Raw genomic sequence first — 12,983 nt, 5'->3', positions numbered from 1 at the left:
ACACTGCACTGTTAATCACATAAAATATTTTCAATTCTTAACGGGATTGCTAAGAAAGCACTTACTTAAAATGATGAATAATAATAGGCTTGAATTTAAGCAAGTTTGATATTTCAATCACCCAATGTAATTTAAGTATATAAATAGTTTATTTAAAATTACAATCAGAAGTAGTTGATGTAAGGTTTTTTAACATTAAAATTTAAATAAAATTCAAAATAATATTCCCAGGGCTACATTAGCAAGAATGTTCGCATAACAGCATTTGCCACCTTTCTTATCATACAAATAAAGAAATTAATTATATTTACGAAGCCACAGTTGAAACAAAACATTAATTAAATAAAGAAAAACATGTTACTCGTGATGCACCAAAGCAAATAAATAGGTAGGGTAAACTACCCAATGATTGGCACAGAAAACTACCTACTTTGACACCTATTCTGGTAATGCCGACTACTGCTAGCTGCCGCTTCGAGGTATTGCATTGAGGGGGTGCAAACGTCCTTATGATACTTTATCCTACATATTTAAAACTACAATCAGAAAACACAAACAAACTTGTTGACGAAATCAACACCTGACGCAGATAAAGCAAACAATAGGGAAGACAAAAACATATTAAGACTTAATTAGGACGGCTAAATGAGTCGCGGAAGTCCGTATACGAAACACACCTGTGCCACACCAATATTGGACATGGTCAATGGCACCGCCAAAGTACAAAGTGCATTTGTGGCAAATGTTTGGTCCAGTTTGGCGCTTGTGTAAGACGATGTACTAAAGCTTGAGTCAAAATATTCGGTTTGATGGGGTAATAAATCGATAGAGATGGCACGCCGGAGGGGGCTCTCACGAGCAAGAAAACTGTTGAAAATATTACTTTTTTTGGAAAGTCAGGTGGGTTTTGAAAAGGTATTCCTACTAGCAAAGTAAGATCACATTACGTCTTCGAGCAACACCGGCTTCCGACACGTCGGAGGGGAGGAGCCCAAGCGATATCTTCCCGCACGAATCCTTCACTAACTACATACAAATTCCGATTTGTAATGATGACAAAAATACATATAAAATGACCCACGTCAAAGACATCTTGTACACCTCGATCTCTTTTTGTGTACGGACGCGTCACAATACGCACCGCGCTATGCCCAGTTGGGCATGTGCTTCGGCAGACGGGAAATAGTGCGAATGCCGACTCCCTTACCAGTATTGCTCGAAGCATTACATGTACGGCGACCTTATTATTGAAAGTTTTCAAGATAATATGATTGATTAAGGTTTGAATTGATTAAAAACTAAAACGAGCGTCAGTAGTTCTCAAACGGTTGAATAGATCCCGAATTTAGGAAAATAACTAAGTCTTAATTAAAATTAAATGTAATTACTATTATTAAATCACCTCAAGATATTCGTTGCACTTAAGGCTGGGAAACCCTGTTATTATTTTTATTAATATTTCACTGCACTAATGACAAATGTTAGCTCAAACGCTATCAGACAAGACGAAGGTCAAAAATGCAATGATGCGAAATGCGCAATAGATAGCGATAGACGCGTTAATTATAGATGTTTAACTCGTCATAAGATAACGCATGTGCATGAAGGGCGTTTGTGACGAGAGTATGAAGAAAATTTACATTAGGTATGTTATACAACGAAGGCCAAAAAATTATCTGACACGAACTTATTTGTAGAGCCATAAGAGCGTGGCACATATTTTTGCGGCCTTCGAAGAGTAACATATTTATAACAGGTGACTGCACACAGTACACTACCTACTATGAATCTACTTTGTATGTTTAAGTATTCAAGTAGTTTATTTGCTTTCATGTGGTACATAAGTTCTTATGAAATAAAAGTTTCAAACATGAGCCCCGTAAGGGCATGGCAATTCTTATAAGTAACTTAAGCTAACTTAAACTAAAGTTTTTTTACACTAGGTAACAACTGTAACAAGCTTATTATACAAGAATATAAATTTTATAGTTGGTCGTTTAAATATTCATTCACAGAATAATAGGTTTTTGTAATAAGCATTTGTTTTAACTTAGTTTAGCTACTTCATATTTGTAAAAACATCATTAACAAAAAACTTAACATCCACTCTTCAAGTAAGTTTTAACTGATTGAACAATTGTGGTGCCTAGGCGGCTATTGACCACCATAGCGCTTATACTCATAGTTCCCCCAACTAAGTACTTCGTACATATTTATTCTACGTAGAAATCGTTTAATTCCCAAGTGTTGGCTTTCTGTGGAAGATGTTTATTTATATATTTACACTAAACACTATACTTAACTATGTTGTGGAAATGAGATGCACTAAAGTAGGACTGGATTTAAGATACGGTATTGCGTAGTGTACTTGTAACATCGTTCCTAATGCTGACAGCTAAAAATATTATGCATAAATAAATTATATGTATTTTTATGGAATGCTGAATACCAGTGTTGAATTTCCATCCGTCTATCTTCATTGTATTATAACTACATAGTTAACACATGACCGAACATCGCATACTTTGGGCCCAGCTGTACGTTGACCTAATTTGACAGCTGAAGAATTTTACTTAATAAATGATTTGAAAACAACGTGTCTCGAGTCAAAGCTTGAGTTTTTTTTACCTTGTTAGGTTAAGAGAATTGAGTCTTTAGTACTATCTTGATTTCTTTTTAGAGATGGGTTTATACAATCATTTTCAAGACGCATCTCGCCAACACTAATAAGTCGTGTTTCAATATACTCGTAAAACTGTATAAATTTTAAATTGGACTCGTAAGGCTCGAATTTTCACTAACAATAGCAAAATTTACAGCGGCTTTTTTTGTTGAACATACAAGTCAATCCTATTGAACAAGGGGAAGTGCGGAACGGGCGTTGCTCCAAATTTTCAACACACCCTAGGTTCCAGAAAGCCGTAACTACGCGTAGTACTAACAACCCTGGCTCGTAAAAATGCCACAGAGGTGTGACCGTATTCCACGAATTGTCCGGAATTCCATTTCAGATCCGGTTCGAAGTACCATGTCGTGAATGATAATGAATATCGCTTGTTCGGTACGGTGATAATTCCTGTAGGTAATAATTACACATCATGTTCATATCAAACTAACGGAAAATTTTACAGACATCTTGCTTATGATTGTTGTCAAGTATGTAAACAGTCAAAAGCTCAAGTACAATTAAGTGTACCTATAATTTTATTTGCAAAATATTAAAAACTATTGCAAAATTATAATGAGCTAATATATGATGTTTTCATGCCAAATATTTTTTTATATTGCTTTGGCGACAACATTGAAAATATTTAAATCCAATTCTAAAACACTTGGCTCTTTCATAAGTGGATTATATGGTCCGTATTCATTTACCTATAACGGATTACAATATATAAAGATTACCTAATTACTAATCGATCACGATTCCAGTGCATTAATAAGGATTATCCACACTATCAATTATAAAATAGATAACATACTAGACGATAGTACAGTACAAACACGTGCGAGTTGAGAAAATGTTTGGCAATATACCTACTGGTATTTCCCGATATCTGAAGAGAAAATAAGCCGCTGTACTAGCAGTTTTTTTTTTTCCTTTATCACTGGGTTTAAGCTAATGGAATGTTTTTCTGTTCTTCCTGATTGGAAAGGTTGGAAAGAAAATTGGCAGATCGGGCGTTTTCGCACCAAGTATAAGTTCTCACGGAATCGTACAGTAAATATGTTTAGTACGGTCAGCCGTTTGTGTCGAGTTAACAACATTATGTACTTAAGTTTTTAAGTCCCACCGTCATTTTTGCAGTTTTGAACTGGGAATATTTTATTCCATTATAGTTCGAAACTCGATTTGAATTTGTCCCTTTACAAGGACACCTGGACTGAGGAGGTTAGAGTTAGTGGAAAAAGCAGCACCAAATATTATACGTCAATTGGATAAATGCAGTACGACATTGAAGAGTCACATTGGAACGGAAACGCTTATCGGCCGGGGACGTGACAACACTGACAACATAAACAAACTCTTACACAACAATACACGCGTGTAAGTGTTAGTGTGACGACCGAGATTGACCCTGTACAGTTATAAAGATAGAAGTACCTAAGAAATGTGTATTCGTATCTACGGGTTAGTTCAAGAAGTTTAATGTTTATGGCAGCGCATGAGGCGCACCTATGTATGACGGAAGAGATTGACCTTCGTACGCAGAACAGATCTGTGAAGATAATACAAGCAGATACTGATAACTGGCGTTATGATCCAGGCGAGGACATCACTAACGTCACATCTATAACCAGAATTATCCGATTAGTATGGTTCGCCATTGCCGGCGGATATAAGTAAGTAAGTAAGTAAAGTAAATATTCTTTATTGCACCAACAATTATACATTATTACATTATTGTAGGCGCAGTGTTAACATATGGCATCATCTTTTGGGGCAACTCAGTTCATAAAGGCAACAAAGCCTTCTTAAAGAGCCTTTTCAAAGAGTTCTTTTTGGCCTTCAAAGGGCAAAAGCATTGTATACGATCAATGTGCGGACTAAAATTCAGAGAGAGCTGTGTACCTTTTTAAGTCACTTGAAATATTATATATATAATACTGGCATCGTTATACATACTTGAAGTAGCTATATTATATAAAACCAAGCTAAACTTATTCAGCAGCGTTTCGCAAGGCCGGAGATTTCCAACGCGCCAACAATTAGTCAGAATCTGAAAGCTCTGAAGTGTTTAAATACGGCGCTGATAAAAATTGTATCTTGGGTATGGCACCGATAATATTTAATAAAATTCCAGGCCGTATTGAAGTACTTGACATATATAAATTCAAAAAACAGTTTACTTCGTATCTTATTGACCAATTCTACTATGCTATTGGTGAATTCATAAATGATGATAATGGCTCGGACTTGTATTAGAATTGTATGATTATTGCCGACTAATTTTTTTTTCTTCTATTGACTGTGTATTTAAATTTTGTATGAGAATTGTAGGACTATTATTATATTAATCTATTTCTATTTGCGTATTAACATTTTATGTGTAACCCTAATAAGTGAAATTTGTAGTTTATAATATTATATTAATATTAATGACTAAGTTTTCAGTTAGGTTAGACATAAGCGTTTATTTTTTAACCGCACGAGACAATTTTGTACACCTGCATAGAGGGTAAAACATAGAGATGAAACTTATATTTATGTATCTATCATCTCTCTCGTAACCTATGTTTAATAAAATAAATGAATTGAATTGAATTACCTACAACAAACTGTTTACAAAGGTAACAGAGATTACATCTCAAATGTTCTTAAATCTTAATCTTCAGGTAGACGATAAACGTTAAGGAAAAACCGTATGCTTAGATAAGTGATATCAAATCGATACCTATTCGCATATTTTCCTATAACCTTATTTTCTATTCAAGGAAAATGCAAATGTTGTCGGATAACAAAATCCCCAAGCATGCACAAGGGCAAAATCATGCAGGTTTTGTGGAAATAAAACGTTTATAGAAAACACGAAAAAGGCGTGTGAGCTGCAATAATAGGCTCTTTGCCAACGCTTTAAGGATTCTTTTGGGATGCAAAACATTTATTGAGGAACTGAAGCCATTATAAGGGAATTGGAAAGCAAGTTCATGGAAATCAACAGATATGATGGGACCTAGAATTTATAAGACTTGTTGGTCATACCTTGTTAGGTAATTTAAACGTTACATTGGAGATTCTCCATATTGTAGCAAGCATGTATTGTACCTCGTCAAGTGTCTACTGTCTTCTGATACACGGTGGACCCTTATCTCTCCTTCTATATTTCCTTCCTTAATTATACGAAGTTGGATTCATCAATTATTCAAATATCTACTAAATGCGGATGAAATAAAGCAAATACCTCCAGGCATCTTTACCGTGTGTCAGTATTATCAGGTAAACTACACCAAGTAGGTATTTATCAGGGATTAAGTATACATTCTTTAGATTTGTTGTTTTTCATGTTCTAGGAATTAATCTTATCGCAATATTCTAGAACTGAAAAGTCAGAAATTACAAGTAGGTATTATAAGTTAGCACTCTGGATAAGCCGAACGATATTATATATCATCATGATGACAATATTTATTGCTGTCTAAGTATCAAGTTTCATTATTTAATCTTTTATATAGTGTAACTGACAAACATCGTCTTTAGCTTGTTAACGTTGCTAAGGCCTTTTTGATTATACAATACTTCCTAATTGTAAGAATCAAAATAACGACCGAGATCATATGACAATCTCTTTCACTCCTGTTATGTAAGTGTAAATGAGAAGTATTACGACTTCGGTCGTCATTAAGTTTGCAGATAGTATTGAGTTTATCTAGTATAGTGACCAGCCGCGATCGTCTGAATGTCGTCAACTCAGCTAGGATGCGAAGGGTTAAAATTGATTAGCACTTAAATATTGACAGTCAATTTCTGTTGCTTTGGCATAGGCCAGACTGGATGGATTTCGAATTTTCCACCAAGCGTAGAACGAAATAATGTCAATGAAAAAGTTGCATTAAAATTGATTTTTGGTGGCTTATTTCGTATAACGAAAGCATTCTGTTTATGATAATTAAATGGTTTCCTTTAAAGGTTATCTTCTCCAGAATCGAATATATCCCAGGAAGCTATGGAGGTTGCGAACGGCGGAAATCCGAGTTTGGTTACAAAATGTCATTTCGCTAAAAATGTCCGAGAGACCGGTTCGCTGCAATCATAATTACTTTAAACTTATCTGTATTTCAAATCAAACTGTTTTCTAAAACCGTAACCGTAATTTGTTATATCTAATATAGTTCAGCCTATGAATATGCGTTCCACTGCTGGGCACAGGTCTCCTCTGTTGGCACAATACGGGTTTGGGACTACACATACCTTTGAATTTCTTCGCGGATGTATGCAAGTTTCTTTACAATGTTGTCCTTCACCGAAAAGCTAATCGTAAACATCAAATATTTCACACATAAGTTCCGAAAAACTCATTGGTACAGTCAGCGTCAAATACTTTGTAGCAACCAAAGTAGCCAATTAGTTCGGTACACCATATATTTAGTATGGTGTACCGAACTATTTGGCCACTTTGACTGCTACAGAGTATTTGACGCTGACTGTACGACCCAGGATTTGAATCCGCGACCTCCAAATTGAAAGTCGGACTTCAGATCGACACGTCAGCTCAAGAATTTGTTATAATTTTAGGTAAAATTTCATAGTATAACATAAAAAAGTTTCATTAATCATTACACAGACAACGCACAACCTAAACTGCTGAAGGTTCTTGTCAAATACATATTCTTCAAATATTTTAGAGCTTCTTTAAGGGCAGATTTTTTTTAAGTTCAACCCCAAGGGGAGTGAAAAATAGGTTTAAAGTTTTTAATAACATCCACGCGAAGAAAATCGCGCGCGGGGTTAAATATTTTATAAAAGTTATACTTAAAGGAACAGCTTGTAAATTTTCGTGGTTGGCTGGCAAATATGTCGGTACTATAAGTTCATAGAACAGCAAAAAAAGTGCGTCAGGAAGATATGACGTCAATACCAGTTTCCCATATGGCAGTGTTAGTACAATAAATATAGGCCCAAACTACAACTCCGGAAATAGACTTACCGGAACGCAATGAGACTTGTTATTTTCCCCTAGTCCCCAAAGGCATTGAGGGAGAGAAATCTAGAACTAGATTTCAAGGGGGTCCATATTGGGTTGCATAAAAGTTTAAGTCATATCTTTGATACGCATAACAACTTGTGTAATGATCATCATTGCACATACAAATGAAAAGTCATATTATATTGTCATACATTTTTAGCCATAATATTTGATGACATACATAGCAGTTGTCATATATTTTTTGTGACAACCTAACCTAACGAACCTAACCTAAAATTTTATGCGAATTAAATTTATGACAATAAAAATTATGACATAATAAATATTATTATTATAGGACATTAGTACACAAATTGACTAAGTCCCACAGTAAGCTCAATAAGGCTTGTGTTGAGGGTACTTAGACAACGATATATATAATATATAAATATTTATAAATACTTAAATACATAGAAAACACCCATTACTCAGTGAACAAATATCCATGCTCATCACACGAATAAATGCCCTTACCAGGATTTGAACCCGGGACCATCGGCTTCGTAGGCAGGGTCACTACCCACTAGGCCAAACTGGTCGTCAACATATCGTCGTGACATAACTCATTTATGACAAAAACCCAGTTATGCTCAGGAATAATTCTGACTAAAGATTTTTATGACTTACAATTTTATGCATAAATTGTTATGACAATTATAAAATTTATAAATATGACAAAAGTTGTTATGCGACCATAGGGAGTCCCATTTCAAGGTTACAGACGTGAACTGATTTTATAATATTATTATACCAGATAATGATATTATCTCAGAGCTACTTAATAGTGCTTTGCATAGTAATTTCTATGTTGTTTTGTATGCAAATCCAAAATAAAATCCTTACGAAGATTGAAAGACTGCCATCGTAGAGTTTACAATAGGAACTCAAGAAAAAAAATAGTAAAAACGGAATTTTTAGTAAATATGTAACTCTACTGTCCGGTACTTTAGTAATACTACGTATTTTCTTTATTTTTAAATCGGTTAATACTTAATCGAATATCATATTCTAAAACGGAACGGTTTCTCAGAGCGCCCAACAAGGAAACTCAAGTGTTGCTATATTCTCGCGCGACCGAGCCTTTAAAACCAAAAACCAAAAGCTTCGAATGTTCAGCTAAAAACCACATCACACGCCAGGTCAGTTCCAAAATTGGATCATTGTATTCGAATTTCTAAATTTACTGAGTATTTTTTTAAACTACATCTCCTAAATAATTTTTTTTCATGGGTTGATATAAAAGTTTATAAGAACTATCATCAAAAGTCTGACATTTCACGGCATTTTATAATTGAAAAGTTTTAAAATATTACATTATTTCTTCTTAGGCCTAAGTAAATGTATAACCTGGCCACGTTAATCTTGATAAGATGTAGTATCTCAAGGTGCAGATTTCTTATCGACTGTTATCTTAATAAAGTTAAACGTGGGGATTTAATAATCGCCATCTTATCACGTATCTTCTAATCTTATGACGACGCCTGATTAGTACGTTTTTTATGCCAGTGTTACATACATCGAATGGTTCACGGTGAAAGGTCACAGGCACAGAATAAGTAATAGTATTTACAGTACATATGGGGCTACTTTATAGCACTAGTGCGAGAAGTAGCATATTACGTTACTGTGTCGAACATTTAAAGGGCCATATGTACTGTAAAACGTTGTACGATACATGTGCCAATAGGTAATTCGCAACTCGTGTCGATTTAAAACACTCCCTTCGGTCGTGTTTTAATTTATCGCCACTCGTTTCGAATTTCCTATTTTACGCACTTGTATCGTAATGTACTATTTTATCTCAATTGCTAGTGAAAAATGTTATTACACGCAGGCCATGCGGTCCGCAAAACTTTTAACTTCGACCTTGGCTGTAAGGTACGAAATTAGGAAGAAGTTTTATTTATTTCCCTTTTTTCCCTCACGGACGTACCTAACCTGGTAACGTGGTACAAATAATAAATTAATTTTACGCTTTAAACTCACGAGTTTTTAGTCACTCGCGGACATGTTTCGGAGAGCCTGTCTCCTTTCTCAAGCACTATATGTTAGTATGTCTCACTACAGTTAAATTCGATTATTGCAAACCTTTAAGGTGGTACAAATATTTTCAACTAACTGCCCTAAGCCCTAAGGAGGAGGAGAGAACACACATTGATGCGTATACAGATATTACGGTCTCACATAGATACTGAAGAAATATTCATAATGAAACTGGACCATCGGCAACTAGTGACAAAGCTTCTTTAGATTAGGTCCCAGGCTCAGGAAAGTGCCGATAAGGAGTATGCGGGCGATTAGGTCAGACATCTCGGGGACTTGGACTTTAATCTATTTTAATGTAATAATAATCAGATAACCTACCGGTCACTTTCTCTCTATATTTATCAGAATAAGTCGAATGCTATATTTATCCTATAACTCTGTACTTTAGGTACATAAATAAAAGTAAATAAATAATTTGTACATTTTCGGGTAGTCATAACATTTATTGATTAACAAACCAAATACAAATCCGCCTGGATCTGTGACTGCACGATCTGACTTTGACTAACATTATTTGATCATATCATGTTTTCATCTACTGGCTTAACGAGGCATTTGAGGGTAGATTATGTTTATAAAAGTCAATTTTATTATACCTAAAGATATAGAGTATAGACATTATACTTCATCAGCGTTGTATATTACTCATTTTGCCACGGGTCCGCTCATCAACCAAATCCCAATAATTGACAAAGGAATCTTGTCATCTGATCTTCCAACACAGAGGAAACCAGGCCTTATTGAGACTAGACCGATTTCCCCACAATAGTTTCCTTCACCAAAAAGCAAAAGGCAAATATCACACGATGTAATTTATTATTGCAAAAAAACTATTAAGGCGTAGATACCTACGTCCGTCACAGACAACATTTACCCACTCCAGCCTTCCTCAGACTTAAATCACAAAATATCTAAGTTTAGAAAATTATTAGTACTCTTGAAACTAAAATCGATAATGCTCGAAGACCTTGAATACTGCTAATGGGATTATTTGCCAGACAACCTTGTTGATAAAGGGATAAAGGCATATAGAATTTAAACTGGGGTATATACTGCTAACATATAATAATAACATGTAAATAAGTAATATTATTCGATATGCAACTCTTAAGGTCGAAGATAAATAAAGCAATTATGATATCTAATCAGATTCCACGCATTGTCAGATATAAACCTCATATTTAAGTTTAAAACTTATTTAGCTCTTTGATCTTATTTGATATGTGTTTCCAAAATAAGATATTTAGAAAAGATGATACTTCTTAATTACTTGAAAAGTTGATAGTGCATTAATAAAAAATCGTTAAAGGAACGGATTGCTTTGAGTTTGCATACTTTGTATTTCGAAACACAATACAAGGTGGTTTTCGGAAGCAAGTTTAGGAAGAGATTCATAAACGATTAAGCTAAAAGTAGCGTTGAAAAAACCAGGAAAAATGAGGGAAAAATTCCAAACGACTGGTTTTTTCAAGTTTCGTTCGAAAAAATTAAATGCAAATTTCAGTTACAATACTTCGGAAAAAAACGAATAACGCGGAAAAAAACAAGTTTTTTTTAAGCTTCTGTATTTTTCCATATGAATTTAATTAGGAATTTAACAGGAAGGTTAAGGTTGCACGTCTAATGTGTTAGTTTCTGGCATTTTATATGTTTGACACTGTGATCACTCATCTCATCAGTGACATTGTGTATGACGTATTTATTTTTTCTGAATAAAATCGGAAAAAGTCGAAAGGAACGAAATTTGGTAAAATTCACGAAAAAAAAAAACAATTGTTTTTTTCCGGAATTTTCATCCCCAGACACTTGAATCCCAGAACCTCCACCATATATCTCTACAAGGTCTATGGGTGTAACAAGAATAGTGAAGATCCGTTTAAGGGCATATTAGGTATCGTGTTCTGTTTAGAAAAAAGTACAAGAAACGTCGGCCAACCCTCCATACAAAAACCAAAAAAAATCGATTCGAAAAATTTTTTTCTTCTATTTTTTCTTAATCAAAATAACGTGCCTTAAATTATTATTCGCAATGGAACTTTCAGGCCAATTCGAACGTACACTGATATCAGAATGCAATTCTCGTACTTATCCGTACATGTGAGGGCGAGACGCTCGTTAACTTAATAACATGATATATCATTCTGTTGTCAGTGTACGTTCGAATTGGCCTGCTTAACCGTCTTTTTGCATTTTTTTCTGAAACAGAATCATTAGCACTACTGAGTTCCGAGGAAGCTTGAACTAACGACATTCCACGTTTTTGGCCAGTTTGGGTTAAAACTTGTTAAATGGATAAATACTCAACGAACAATCAGTTCGACTGTGATATGTTGCAACACTAAGTACGTAAATAAGTGCATAGCACTGGACATTAACCCTATACGAATGCAAGTGGTAAAATGTGAATACGCAATTACGCAAATAACAGTCACCTCGCAAAATAAGATTGTTTAGAACAAATATCAGGCGTCTACGCAAATAGTGCATTTTGCCGAAATCAAACAACGAAGTGCAACAAACACATTGCATGACGCAATTATTAGCTATATATTTTTTTATCACCAAGATATTTTTAACGGAAAAAACCAAAAGGTCTAAGTATATTGATTGAGTAAACATTAAGCGAGGTGTAGACTAGCAGGAACATGAATGCAATTTTCATTACATTGCGGTATCTAATAACTTTGTAATGCAGTTTACTTTAGTAGCGGGCAATGTAACGTTGCATGTAAGGTCTTGCTTAGTCTACGCCTCGCTTTAAGATAAGTGTAGATAGAGGTTAAGTACACATAGTAGATAGAGGTTAAGTACACATAGTAGCTTAACCTCTAGATCTGAGTCAAAAATTTGTTCTACCTAAGCGTGGGCTTAAGGTCATAGTAGTCGCTTTTGCCAGTTCATATTAGAAAATCTAAAGTTAAATTTTAAAAACGACGACAGGAAGGTGTAATCTGAGTATTTATTTATTCAATCGTATGGCGTATTTGCCCAACATTTCAAGCAATAAATAGCTAAATTAAATAAATTGTGGGACAATCTTACGCAAATCAACTTAAGCTAAGCTCAATAAGGCTTGTGTTGTGGGTACAGTCGCGGACTTTAATTGTTGAGCCATTTATTACCAACCAAGTATTACCAACAAAATCAGTTTGAACCCTAAATGGTCTAACAAATTAAGTCCGTGACTATACTAGACGACGATATATTGAATAGATAGATAATGAATACTTAAATGTATAAATAACATCTATA

General features: G+C 34.6%; 1 protein-coding gene across 5 annotated transcripts in view; it reads right to left on the bottom strand.

Annotated features, from left to right (window-relative positions):
• Nucleotides 1-12,983, bottom strand: part of LOC133523760 (pre-mRNA-splicing factor ATP-dependent RNA helicase PRP16) — a 454,093-nt gene that overhangs the window by 103,566 nt on the left and 337,544 nt on the right. The window contains exon 1 of one of the 5 annotated variants that reach the window (XM_061859478.1): nt 1,403-1,735. The exons of the other annotated variants lie outside the window; for them this stretch is intronic. The gene's annotated coding sequence lies outside the window, so the exon portion shown is untranslated. Of the gene's footprint in view, nt 1-1,402; nt 1,736-12,983 lie in introns of those variants that run through there. 5 annotated transcript variants of the gene reach the window in all.

Source organism: Cydia pomonella, chromosome 12 (genome assembly GCF_033807575.1).
Source record: "Cydia pomonella isolate Wapato2018A chromosome 12, ilCydPomo1, whole genome shotgun sequence".
NCBI classification, from domain to species: Eukaryota; Metazoa; Arthropoda; class Insecta; order Lepidoptera; family Tortricidae; genus Cydia; species Cydia pomonella.
Note: the sequence above shows the minus strand (reverse complement) of the source record. Positions and strands in the feature narration are given on the sequence as shown.